Here is a 12,233-nt window from a genome sequence, read left to right as displayed (position 1 = left end):
AACTGCAGACTACAGACAGGTACTAAACTTTTCTGCAGAGTTTATTTTCTGTATATACTACAAGGTGTTTTTTCTTTGGGATCATGAGAGCTACCTCCTGGATAGAAAATGAGTATAAACTGATGCTTGTGCTTCTGGGTATAGACCACACAAAACAGTTACTCCTGAGGTGCTGGTTTCATAAATTCACAGATACCTTGCTGGGATGTTAACTGGCATCTTCATCATTTTAGGCATATATTTCACAAGTGGTCTATTCATATACTTAGCTCCAACTAAATTTTGGAGGTATTTGAGAGCCTGAATACTACAGGCAAGAGATGAGGATGTAGTACTTTCTTTTATTATGAATATGTTATTGATTTCAGTATTTCTGAGAGCAGAGAAATGGAATATGTAGAAGGTAAAAAAAAAAGAACTTCATGATTGCATATGTATGAGAGCAGAGGAAAATTATATTTAATTTTCACTTCATCACTTACTCTTTGTTAATAACTGTTCACTCTGAAGCAATTTTTCTTCTGTGTTCTTCTAGCACTATTTCTGTTTAAAACAAGTGTCTAGCAAGTCAGTAAAAATGCTCTTCTAAATTGGGTAATGGCTGTTCTTTACCAGGTCTTAGCCACCTGGTGCAATAAAAATAACACACTAATGCCACTGGAAAAATTCTTTCTGTCATAGTAAAGAATCTCTACAGTAAAAATTGAGAAATAAGAAGAGAGATATGCCAATGGAAAATAGAACTTCCATAATAAGCAGAAATAGCCCATGTGTCAGTTAATTTCTGCCCAGATCTGAAATGACAGAATGACCGTTATCAAATTCACTTAAGAAATCCCAGAGAAAAGCAGGTAGAAAAGTCCATAGCTACTTCCCATTAAGTATATTTATATTAATAGCTATATAGGATGCTGTTGAAGCTTTTTTCATTTCTGGGCTAGGGAGTACATGAAGAGATTAATGGCATCTTTGCTCTTGAAATTCTGCCATAAGCACTAGGTATGCTTCTCCTTTGGCTCCCTCTGCATTGGTGTAGCTCCATAATGGCTTGCAAATTATAATCTGAGTCTGAAGTTCCTTTGTCCCACTAGTATTGCCCCTTGAGTTCCTTTAACTTTCTGAAAGCAAGCAGGAAGGATGTGTTAATTCCAGGGAAGAAACTGAAATGTTTTAAAGCCATACTTGAACTGTATTTAAATTTATAGTTAGGGGTTTTTTTTTCAGTGGATGCTCTTGTGGAAAGACCTCACTGAGTTGAGCATTCATTTCTTCTTTTTCTGCCTCAGAGTTTTGAGAGGCCACGCAGAGAAGAAGGAATGTCTGCAAAACAGCAGCCTTGACTTGGTTAACTTCCTGCATGTAATCAAAGCCTATTCTATGAGCTACTTGGAAAAATACTCTTGGCTATAATTTGGTGAAATTCATTCTTAATAATGTTTCAAACATTAGGCCACTTGCAGTCATTTTTGCTCATTCCAGTAATACATACAGGGCTTGAGCATTCTACTAGTTGTGGTAATTTAAAAGAAACATCACTTAGAGCTGCACAGTTTTGTTTGTATGAAGCTGTGGAAGTTTAACCCTGGCCAGTAACTACCATGCAGCCACTCACTCACTCCCCCTCACCCAGAGGGACAGGGAGGAGAATCAGAAGAGAATGTAAAACTCGAGGGTTGAGATAAGAGCAATTTAATAGGGAAAGCAAAAGCTGCACATGCAAGGAAAGCAAAGCAAGGAATTCATTCACCGCTTCCCATGGGCAGGCAGGTGTTCAGCCATCCCCAGGAAAGCAGGGCTCCATCATGTGTAACAGTTACTTGGGAAGACAAATGCCATAATGCTGGATGTCCCCCCCTTCCTCCTTCTTCCCCCAGCTTATATACTCAGCATGACATCATGTGGTATGGAATACCTCTTTGGCTAGTTGGGGTCACCTGTCCTGGCTGTGTCCCCTCCCAATGTCCCATGCCCCTCCAGCCCTCTGGCTGGCAGGGCCCAAGAAACTGGAAGGTCCTTGACTTAGTATAAACATTACCCAGCAACAACTGAAAATGTCAGTGTCCTATCAACATTGTTCTCACATCAAATCCGAAACACAGCACTGCACTAGCTACTAAGAAGGAAACTAACTCTATCACAGTTGAAACCAGAACAGAAGCAAACAATGGTCTAAATGTAGAAAAATGGGTTGTAGACAACCTAATGCTGGCCATCACTAGTCACCCTGGTGGTTAAAACTTATCTGGAAAGATGAGAAGAACAACAGCCATTAAAGAGAAGATATGGCATTTAAGATAAACAGGAGTCCAGATTCATGTGCCACATAACATGTTTTGAAGCGCTGGGAGAGTAGGGGGTCAGAGATGAAGAAATTCAGTGAGGGAGGCTAGAAGGCTTTCGGGGCTAGAGCTTTAAGAAAAAAACAAAAGAAAAATTACTCGAGCTGATGGCACTAAAATAAATAAAAAATGAGTGATGGGTCTACTGAAACAGCTGAATTTAAAATGCTAAAACAAGTCCTTTTTAACCTGTTTCTTTAAGCTTTTTAAGACAACTAAACACTTCAGTTCTTATAAGAAAGCTACAGATTTTATGGATTCAAAATGTATTTGATCATTTGAAAGCTTGAAAAACACTGCTGTAGGTAAAAGTAGTGAATATCACTACACTTTGCAGTCTAGTGACACTGGAAATTCAAATACAGGAAAAATGGATAATAGCAATGAGTGTCGATGAAATTATTGTCTTAAGATTGGCCAATGAAGAAAATAATGTGTCTTTGGTTTTACAATGGTTTCTTAAATAGTTTCATTCATTATGTTCAGAAACTATTTTTAATTTAAGGAGTTTAAAATGGAACATTTGCCTTTTAAATCAAATACTCTAGGTTAAATATTTCTAACTCTTTAGAGTCTCTCTATTAAAGTGAAAATAAACCAGCAGCACTGAATGAGCCCTTTCAAAGTGCAGCTTTTCATTCTAATTAAATTCCATGATGATTCCAAAACTGGAGTCAGAGGCTAGAATCTAAAAGCATTTAGGAAAATTTACTTAAAATACTATGTGTGTGTTAACAGTATTATACAATAATGAAAAGATGCAAGCATCCTAATTTGACCTAAATCCTCTTGACATTAATTTCTGTGTCCTCTGCCTTTTTGTGGCTTGATACTTGATGTATCAAGTAATTCTTGGATGGACTGAAGGGGAGGACGTTGTGTGTGCCAGTCCCAGAGCTGTGTGAATTAATGCTGCTCTGTATTTCCTCGAGGAATGAGCACATTCAATTTACATTTATTGAAAATAGACCCTGGGAATTAATTCTTTCTTCCATATAAGGAGCCTTGTGTTGGGATATCTGTTGGGACAATTTAGCTCACTACTAAGTTACTAGGGATAAAAACATCACTGTTGCAAGTAAAATGATACTGTGAAAGTGACTTCTTAAAATTAAACATGTTGAACTGATTTAGAATATTTAGAATTTCAAAGTCTTGGAATACAGGAACAAGAATATCTCACCTTTCTTTGAAGTTTTAACTTATTCGCTTACCATTTGCAAAAAGTCAAAAGTGGAAAATCCTGTCTCTGAGAGGAAACTAGATTTAACATCCCTTCTATAGATCTGAGTTGCAGGATTCATGAACACTCAAAGTAAAACTAGTGTTATTACTCTCATATCCTTTAAAGTTTAGAAAAGCTTTATATTTTTTTTAAATATCAAAATAAAATTTGATGAAAACTTCAGGTTTTAAAATAACTTTCTTCTAGGTATTTTTTCTTTACTGCAAGAACATACTCTTAATTGTGGTAAAGTAGCTGTGTAATAAAAATAATTAAAAAAGATTACTCAAAGCTTTATCCTCTTCTAGTCAGAAGTCCTCTGCCAAAAATGTGATAGGCCAGTTTCAGAAGTTAATCGGTTATAAAATGCCATCAATTGATCTACCATCATGTATAGGAACACCTCAGCACATATAATGTACAGAAAGTGAGGTAGACTGGTGGTCTAAATGAAAACATCATTGAACAGCCTTCTTATGGATAAGCATCCTACACTAACAATTCTCCTTTTTTATCTTCATTGGTGTCCTGATTTCAGCCAGAATGGAGTTAATTATCTTCTTAGGAGCTACTAAGGTGCTGTGTTTTGGCTTTGATGTGAGAAAAATGTTGATAAGGCACTGATGGTTTCAGTTGCTGCTAAGTAATGTTTATACTCAGTCAAGGACTTTTCAGTTCCTCAGGCCTTGCCAGAGAGAAGGCTGGAGGGGCACAAGGAATTGGGAGGGGGTGCAGCCAGGTCAGCTGACCCAAACTAGCCAAAGGGGTATTCCATACCATGGGATGTCATGCTTGGTATATATACCTGGGGGGTTGGCCAGGGTGGGTAGATTATTGCTCGGAGACTGGCTGAGTATTGGTCAGTGAGCAGTTGCATTGTGTACCATGTGTTTCTTTCTTCCTTTCCCTCTGGATGTTACTCTTTCTCTCCCTCTTTTCATTATAACTGTTGTACTCGTTATTGTTCTTTCATTTCTATTCTGTTTCAATTATTATATTGTTCTTATCTCAACCCTCAAATTTTACATTCCTTTCCAACTCTTCTCCCCATCCCTCTGGGTGAGGGGGGAGTGAGTGAGCAGCTGCATGGTACTTAATTACCAGCCAGGGTTAAACCATGACAACTGGCTTCCTCCCTTTAAACTGCATTTTAGTCTAGATTTCCTTGCATTAGTCCAAATAGTTACTTTGCCATGGCAAGCAGAAGGTGATATAATAATTCTTGGGCAGAAACTCTGTGTGAAGAGAGACATACAAACCTCAATCCACTAATAAAAGGAACAAAAGGCATTGCTTACCCAGATTTTCACCTATGGCAAAGAAATAGAAACATCATATACTAAAAATTCTCAGAAGTGTTTTTTTCCAGGATGTTAAGTGCTGGTAGAATGGTTTCAAAGGAAAAAAGCAAACCAGCAAACCCAACCAAAAAAACCCCAAAACAACAACCCTCTTCCTCCCATTTCAAGAAGTTTGAGTCCAAATTCATTTGTGATGGTGAGGGAGCTGTACTTACAAGGGAACAGCTTAAATACTCCAAAAACTGAAGTTCCTGCCTATGCAGTAGAGATGTGGTGTGCATCTGTAGGATACCTTCTTGTTCTGGTGCATTCTTGTCTCCACCAGTGCAGCCAAGACAGTAGTGCAAGGAAGAGGAAAGTAAAGCTAACTGGCCAGCAATTGCTTTGGATATTTGCTAGTCTTCTGTGAACTTCTCTGCCTTTATAAATTGTAACTGATGACCTGCAGAAAATATGGAGGCAGAGAAAAGGCAGAGATAGCTAAACAACACTTAAATCATTCCTGTTTAAAAAGACTGGTGTTCTTTTAAAATACTTGGGTACAATGTATGCTTCCTCTAAGTTAATCACCAGTGATTTCATTTAGCAAGCTGGGGAAACTGAGCTGGACTTAAAGATTGTTTTCTTAACAGTTCATTTAAACTTTGATTCCTACTGGTCCTTAAATTCTTAATTGACAAGTATTCAAACAATATTGCAAGCCTGCCTCTAACTTTGCTGGGACTGAAACATGCAGTCAGGATTTGCAGACTACTCCTTTCTTGGGTTATATCAAAGACAAACTTATAAGGTAGTGTTCTAAATATAAGGGATTCTGTATAATTTAGACATCCTATTGATGCTGTGCCATCTGTCAGAGGACTATGCACTCTATGCACTGAGGAATAATTAATGAAGACCCAGTGTGAGGGTATAACATTTTGGGGAGTTGTTTTTAATTTTTTATTTCTCCCCCTTCCCCCAATTTCATCTTCTATTTGTATGTGTATAGCAGTATTTGGTGTCAACTCCATAACTCCATCCTTAAGCAAAGTGCCATTTAAAGGTGATGGTATTTTTGTGGGTTGGGTTTAACTAAATAAAACTTAGTTACAGTAAAACTGTACTGCTCTGTCCCAACTAATGCCCCATAAACATTCCATCCACTTATCTTCCTTTTTCCTATTCTTCCTGTCCTGCAGTCTTGGAAATTGTGCCAGAGATAATATCTCAAGGTAAGCCTTGTAATCAAATTCAGAAGATAGAGATAAGCTATAGTTAGAGCTCTGCAGTAAATTTTTTTCAGAGAACCCAGTACTTCCTTCTACTTCAGTAGCTTCAAAGGTTTTGTTGGAATCCCTTTCTTAGAGCAGGGATTTAATTGTTTTTTTCTACTGGTCTGTCACGAAACAACATCTAACTTTTGAAATTGTTCTGAATAGAAAGGGAGAAGATGCTTCTTTTTCCTCTTCTGTGCTCCAGGGATTAAAATGAGCTGAGAGATATGCCTCTGCTGCACTTCTCCACTTAGAATAATAGTGGCACAATATACTCTTATATTTCCGGAAAGTTAGTGCTTTGAGCTTCTTCCAAGGGGATATTAAGAGCTGCAAGAAGTTGGCAGTTTTACTACTGAAAAGGGACCCCTTGATACTTTATAACATATCCATGCTTCTTTGCGTCAATAAATTAGACAGGACTCATGGGATAGCTATCTTCTTGCTAGACACTGTCCTCTGCTGGGCTGTATTGGGGTCCTTCAGAAGGAATAGATAAAGGCACCGTGTGGTGTGGTTCAAATGCTCTAGGAGACACTGTGTCAGGCTGACTGTGGGCTTAGGCAGATGTCACCATCAGTCATCCTGCAGATGTTGTGATCCATGAGCAGGAGGGAGAGAAAACTATTCTGGCATGTTCATGTAAAATACATTTTTTATTTTTTAAGCTGTTCCAAAAAATGGAGCCTCTGGGCAGGGACAGGTTTCAGTGGAGCCTCTGAATTCATCTAGTTGCAGTGAAGATCTAATGCTATGTTACTGTGTTCTCAATCTGAGAAGAAGGAAGAACCTCTTTAGTACCCTAAGTCAGAACTGCTTCCCAGTTAGTACTTTTAATATGTGCTTCTCAGAGCTTTGTTACAGCCAGCACAAAAATCACCTTGTTCTTCTGTGATTTCAGTGCTTCTGAGCAGCAGCAGCAAAACCTGGCAGATGCTGTCCAGTTTTCACCGTGCTCAGGGCAGCAGCACAGGCACCAAAGCTCTATGTATGCACACTTGGACAACCAGTACTGAGTCAGTTTGCACACTACTCTGACCTTTCAATTTATCTCTGCAAACATAAAGGCTTTGATTTTGATTTTTTAAAACAAAAGTTCATTGGCTACAGTTGAATGGCTGCTTTTGAAGTTCTCCAGGAAAGCTAAAGGCCTCTTCTTTAAAAGGAAAATAAGAAATCACTAGGATATGAGTTAGGAGTGGAAGAACTGAGAAGGACAGAACTAATGCAAGTAAGATTTGAAGGATGAGTTTATAAATCCAGTCCCTTGCCAACTCTACCCTCTAAATGGCAGTTACTGCCAGGGAAATTGGATCCACCCTGGACTGATTCTAGCATCAGGAAAATCCTCCTAAAATAGCTCTGGCCCTTACAAAAGTTGCAGTTTCCTATCCCAATAATTGATGCTGTGGTGACAACCTCCATCTGATACTCATTAGTTGCAGATACCACATCTCCTAAGGGGAAGAAGGCAACTTTTTCCCTTTGCTCAGAATCTCTTGCCTTGTTTGCAGTGATGGTCCTAGGAGTGAAAAATTGTTTGATAACTTTGAGCATTTCTTGAAAAGGATGGTGTCCACTGTACTGGCAATTTGGAAATGAAACTGCAATCTGTTTACTCTGATAAGTCTGAGAAAGACTGGTGGAACCATGCTCTGCCCTCCCTGAGATAGAAACAGCCATCAGAAAAAAACCCACAAGATAAGGGGATCCTCTATCCTCCCCCCGCCAGGCTGAAGGTGGCAATAGCTTGAAGGAAAGGAGTGAATGGAGACAAGTCCATGCTCGAGGTGGCAGGTAAACCCCCTCCTTGCCCACCTCACCTTCCCAGGTGCCTCTGTACAACAGGTATGAGGCTCTGGATGTGGAAGGCCAGTCAATGGATGATGTGGACGATGCTCCTTCTACACCAGACATGTTGCTAAGGTCAGAAAGGCCTATCCCCCATATCATGACCACCTCCATGAGGAAGAAAAGATGGGTTATAGTTGTAGGTGACTTTTTCTGAGGGAAAGAGGGTCCAGTATGCCAGACAGATCTTCCTCTTAGGGAAGTCTACTGCCTCTTTGGGGCCTGGGTTAAGGACTTAACTAGAAAACTTCCAAGATTGGTAAGGCCCTCAGACTATTACCCATTATTGCTCTTCCATGTGGGTGGCAATGAAGCCACAACACGATCCAAGGGTGATCAAAAGAGACTTCAGGGCCTTGGGGCAGTTGGTAAGGGAATCTGGAGCACAGGTTATTTTTTCCCTATATCTTTCCAGTTGTAGGAAGCAACATTGGAAGAAACAGACAGACCCAGTCTATTAATACATGGCTCTATGGCTGTTTTCACTGCCACAATTTTGTTTTGTTTTTTATAATGGGATGGCCTACACAGCACCAGGCTTGCTGGCATCAGATGGGATTCGCCTTTCTCAAAAGGGGAAGAGGGATGGGGTAAGGAAGGCCAAGGCATGGCTGGAGCTGAACTTGGCAAGGGGCACAAAGAATAATAATAAGGGCTTCTACAGGTATGTCAACCAGAAAAGGAAGGTCAAAGAAAGCATACCCCCCTGATAAGCAAGACTAGCAAACTGGTAACAATGGACAAGAAGGCAGAGGTAGTCAACAACTTTTTGACCTCAGTCTTCACTGGCATTCTCTCTTCCCACACATCTTGAAGGGATGGACTGCAAGGCAGGGACTGGGGGAGCAAAGTCCCTCCCACCATCGGAGAAGATCAGGTTTGTGACCACGAGGGACCTGACCATATATAAGTCTATGGGACCTGACAAGATGCATCCCAGAGTCCTGAGGGAATTGCCTGCTGTTGTTGGCTTCAATTTCCCATGCTCTGCCAGTGAGGAGGTGCACAAGAAGCTGGGAGGGAGCAGAGCCAGGACAGCTGACCCGACCTAGCCAAAGGGATATTCCATCCCATGGAACGTCATGCTGAGTATATAAAGTTGAGGGAAGCAGAAGGAAGGGAGGGATGTTCAGAGTGATGGCATTTGTCTTCCAAAGTAATCGTTATGCATGGTGAAGCCCTGCTTTCCTGGAGATGGCTGGACACCTGTCTGCCCATGGGAAGTGGTGAATGAATGCCTTGTTTTGCTTTGTTTGCATGCACAGCTTTTGCTTTACCTATTAAACTGTCTTTATCTCAACCCATGAGTTTTCTTACTTTTACTCTTCCAATTGTCTCCCCCATCCCACTGTGGGGAGAGTGAGCAAGTGGCTGTGTGGGGCTTAATTGCCAGCTAGGGTTAAACCATGACAGATGCAGTCCCCCACATCATTCTCTCTAAATTGGAGAGAGATGGATTTGATGGGTAGACTGTTCAGTGGATGAGGAATTGGTTGGATCATCGCATCCAGAGGGTAGTGGTCAATGGCTCAATGTCCAGATGGAGATCAGTACTGAGTGGTGTCCCTCGGGGGTCTGTATTGAGACCAGTACTGTTTAATATCTTCATCAATGATATAGACAGTGGGATTGAGTGCACCCTCAGCAAGTTTGAAGATGACACGAAGCTGAGTGGTGTGGTTGACACGCCTTAGAGATGGGATGCCATCCACAGGGACCTGGACAAGCTCAAGAAGTGGGCCCATGTAATCCTCATGAGGTTCAGTAAGTCCAAGGTCAAGTGCAAGGTCCTGCATCTGGGTCAGGGCAATCCCTGGTTATCAATACAGGCTGGGGGATGAAGGGATTGAGAGCAGTCCTGCTGAGAAGGACTTGTGGGTACTGGTGGATGAAAAACTGGATGTGAGCCAGCAATATGCACTCACAGCCCAGAAAGCCAATTGCTTCCAGGACTGCATCAAAAGAAGTCTGGCCAACAGGTAGAAGGAATTGATTCTGCCCCTCTGCTCTCATGAGACCCCACCTGGAGTACTGTGTCCAGCTCTGGAGCCCTCAGCACAGGAAAGACATGGACCTGTTGGAGCAGGTCCAGAGGAGGGCCATAAAAATGATCAGAGGGCTGGAGCACCTCCCCTATGAAGACAGGCTGAGAGAGTAGGGGTTGTCCTGATCTAGTTGAAGATATCCCTGCTCATTGCAGGGGGGGCGGACTAGATGACCTTAAAAGGTCCCTTCCAACCCAAACTATTCTATGATTCTATGATTTCAAGAAGCATAAATGAAGAGAAACCACTTTAAGAGTACTTGGGGATTGGTCTAAGTTTCATTTTTCCCATTGAATGTGGGTTTATTTTGTAGAGGGATTTTTAAAGGACCGAGGACATATGTTACCATTGTCTGGGTTGGACAACCCAGGCCTGTTAGTTGAAGCTGCAGAGCAGCTTTAAATTGTTCTGGGAACAAGCAGTGGGAGAAGGAAAACAAGCTATGCACAAACAAGAAGCCAGGTGCAGAGCAAGTCCTGGGAACCGCGAAATCAGCACACTCTCATCGGCACACTCTGATCAGGCGCCTGCAGCATGCTCACCGATCAGCGACACAGACCCCCACGTGGCCCAGAGACTTTTATCCAATCACCTGTGTGTAAAGTCGGGTGAGCAGTTGGTTTAAGTTATAAATATGACGTGTTTGTTTAATAAAGTGAGCACGGCATGTAGCCATATTAGTGTCATTGTCGTGACTTGGCCGACTCTCCACAGGGGACCATCTTTGTCGGGCACCTGAACAGGGACCCATTTAGTTGCTTAAATGCGGTTTAGCTTAAATGCTGTTCGCTTAAATGCGGAAGTCTCCGTGCATTGGACCCGAAAGGAAGTTGTCCGATTAGGGAACTGGAGGTCGGAGGCGGGTGGAACCTGGAAGGCGAAAAGCGGAGTCCAGAGTTCGGTGTAGAGCTGCGGATCGCACCCTTGCCGGTGGTAAGACCGCGTAGAGTAAATTGCGGCAGGGCTCTCCGCTAAATTCCTCTCTGTGAGAGGGGGGGGCACTAAGGAAGACCGTGACGAGTGTGGCGGGGCTTCTCTGCTGATATCCTTTCTGTGAGAGGGGAGAGCTCTGAGAAGACCACGATGGAATTAGACACGGCAATTAAACTGTTAACTGGCATCCTCCTTAAGAGAGCGGAGGGCGTTAAAGAAACGGAAGTGGAGACCTTAGTTCCCTGGGCATGAAAAAAGAATAAGATCCCCGAGCCCGCGTTATTGTTTAGTATTGTGGAATGGAGAGAAGTGGGATATTGCCTCTGGGATACTACGATCGAGGGAGGTAAAGAAGGAAAAGAATCTAAAGCGTTAGGAGCTACGTGGCGGTCGATAGTTAACACTCTGGAAACTATGAAGGCGGAAAAAAAGTAGCGGCAGCAGCTATAGAAGCGTTGGGGAGAGATGTGGTAGAACAGACAATAGAGCAGAAGGGTGATTCACCTTAGCCTTCTCTCTTGGCTACACTTTTCGGAGTTGGGCATACTCATCCTATGAAGGGTATGTCTGCCCCTGCATGTTCAACAGTGCATGAGCTTTTAGATAAGACAGTGGACAAACTGGAAGTTCCTCCTCGGGAGCCTGCTGTAACTGAGCCGAAACCAGAAGAGGATGCTGAGCCTCCCTAGGAGGGCGGGGCAGCGAGTCATGCTGCACCAATCGGAGCCGTGGTTGGAGCAAGACCAAATCGGAGGGTGGTGACAGCTCGTAGGTCTCATCAGGGCAGGCAAAAGCACCATCCGACATCGTATCCTCCTTTTCCTGAAACATCATCGGACGAATTTGAGGAAGAAAGCGGGGAGAAAACGTGTGATAACGATACAGAGAAATCCTTACAGGAGGTAATAGATAAATTAAGAAACCTGGAAAAGTGAGTTGAAAAGAACCTGCCTACTACTTCAATCCCTGTAGTTCCTCCAGTTAGCCCAACTACCCCGCCGATGCTGAATTAGAGAAAAGATCCAATTCTACAGCGTTGGTCTGGTGTTATTCGTGATGCTATTTTGGAGGGTGATTGGCAGGTGACCAGCTCATTAGCTTGTCCAGTACTGGTTAATAACCTTGGTGCACAATGGGAGCCACATGATTGGAAAATATTGCAACAAGCAAAGCAAATGGTTACTACTCATGGCCTGCGTTCAGAGGCTACACGACAGATCATACAGTTTATTTTCACAGAAGACGTTCTTTCACCTGCTGATTGTGCTGGACATGCTTCCCTG

The sequence above is a fragment of the Falco rusticolus genome, chromosome W (assembly GCF_015220075.1).
Source record: "Falco rusticolus isolate bFalRus1 chromosome W, bFalRus1.pri, whole genome shotgun sequence".
In the NCBI taxonomy this organism is placed as follows: Eukaryota; Metazoa; Chordata; class Aves; order Falconiformes; family Falconidae; genus Falco; species Falco rusticolus.
The sequence above is the reverse complement of the archived record's forward strand: the minus strand, read 5'-3'. Positions refer to the sequence as shown.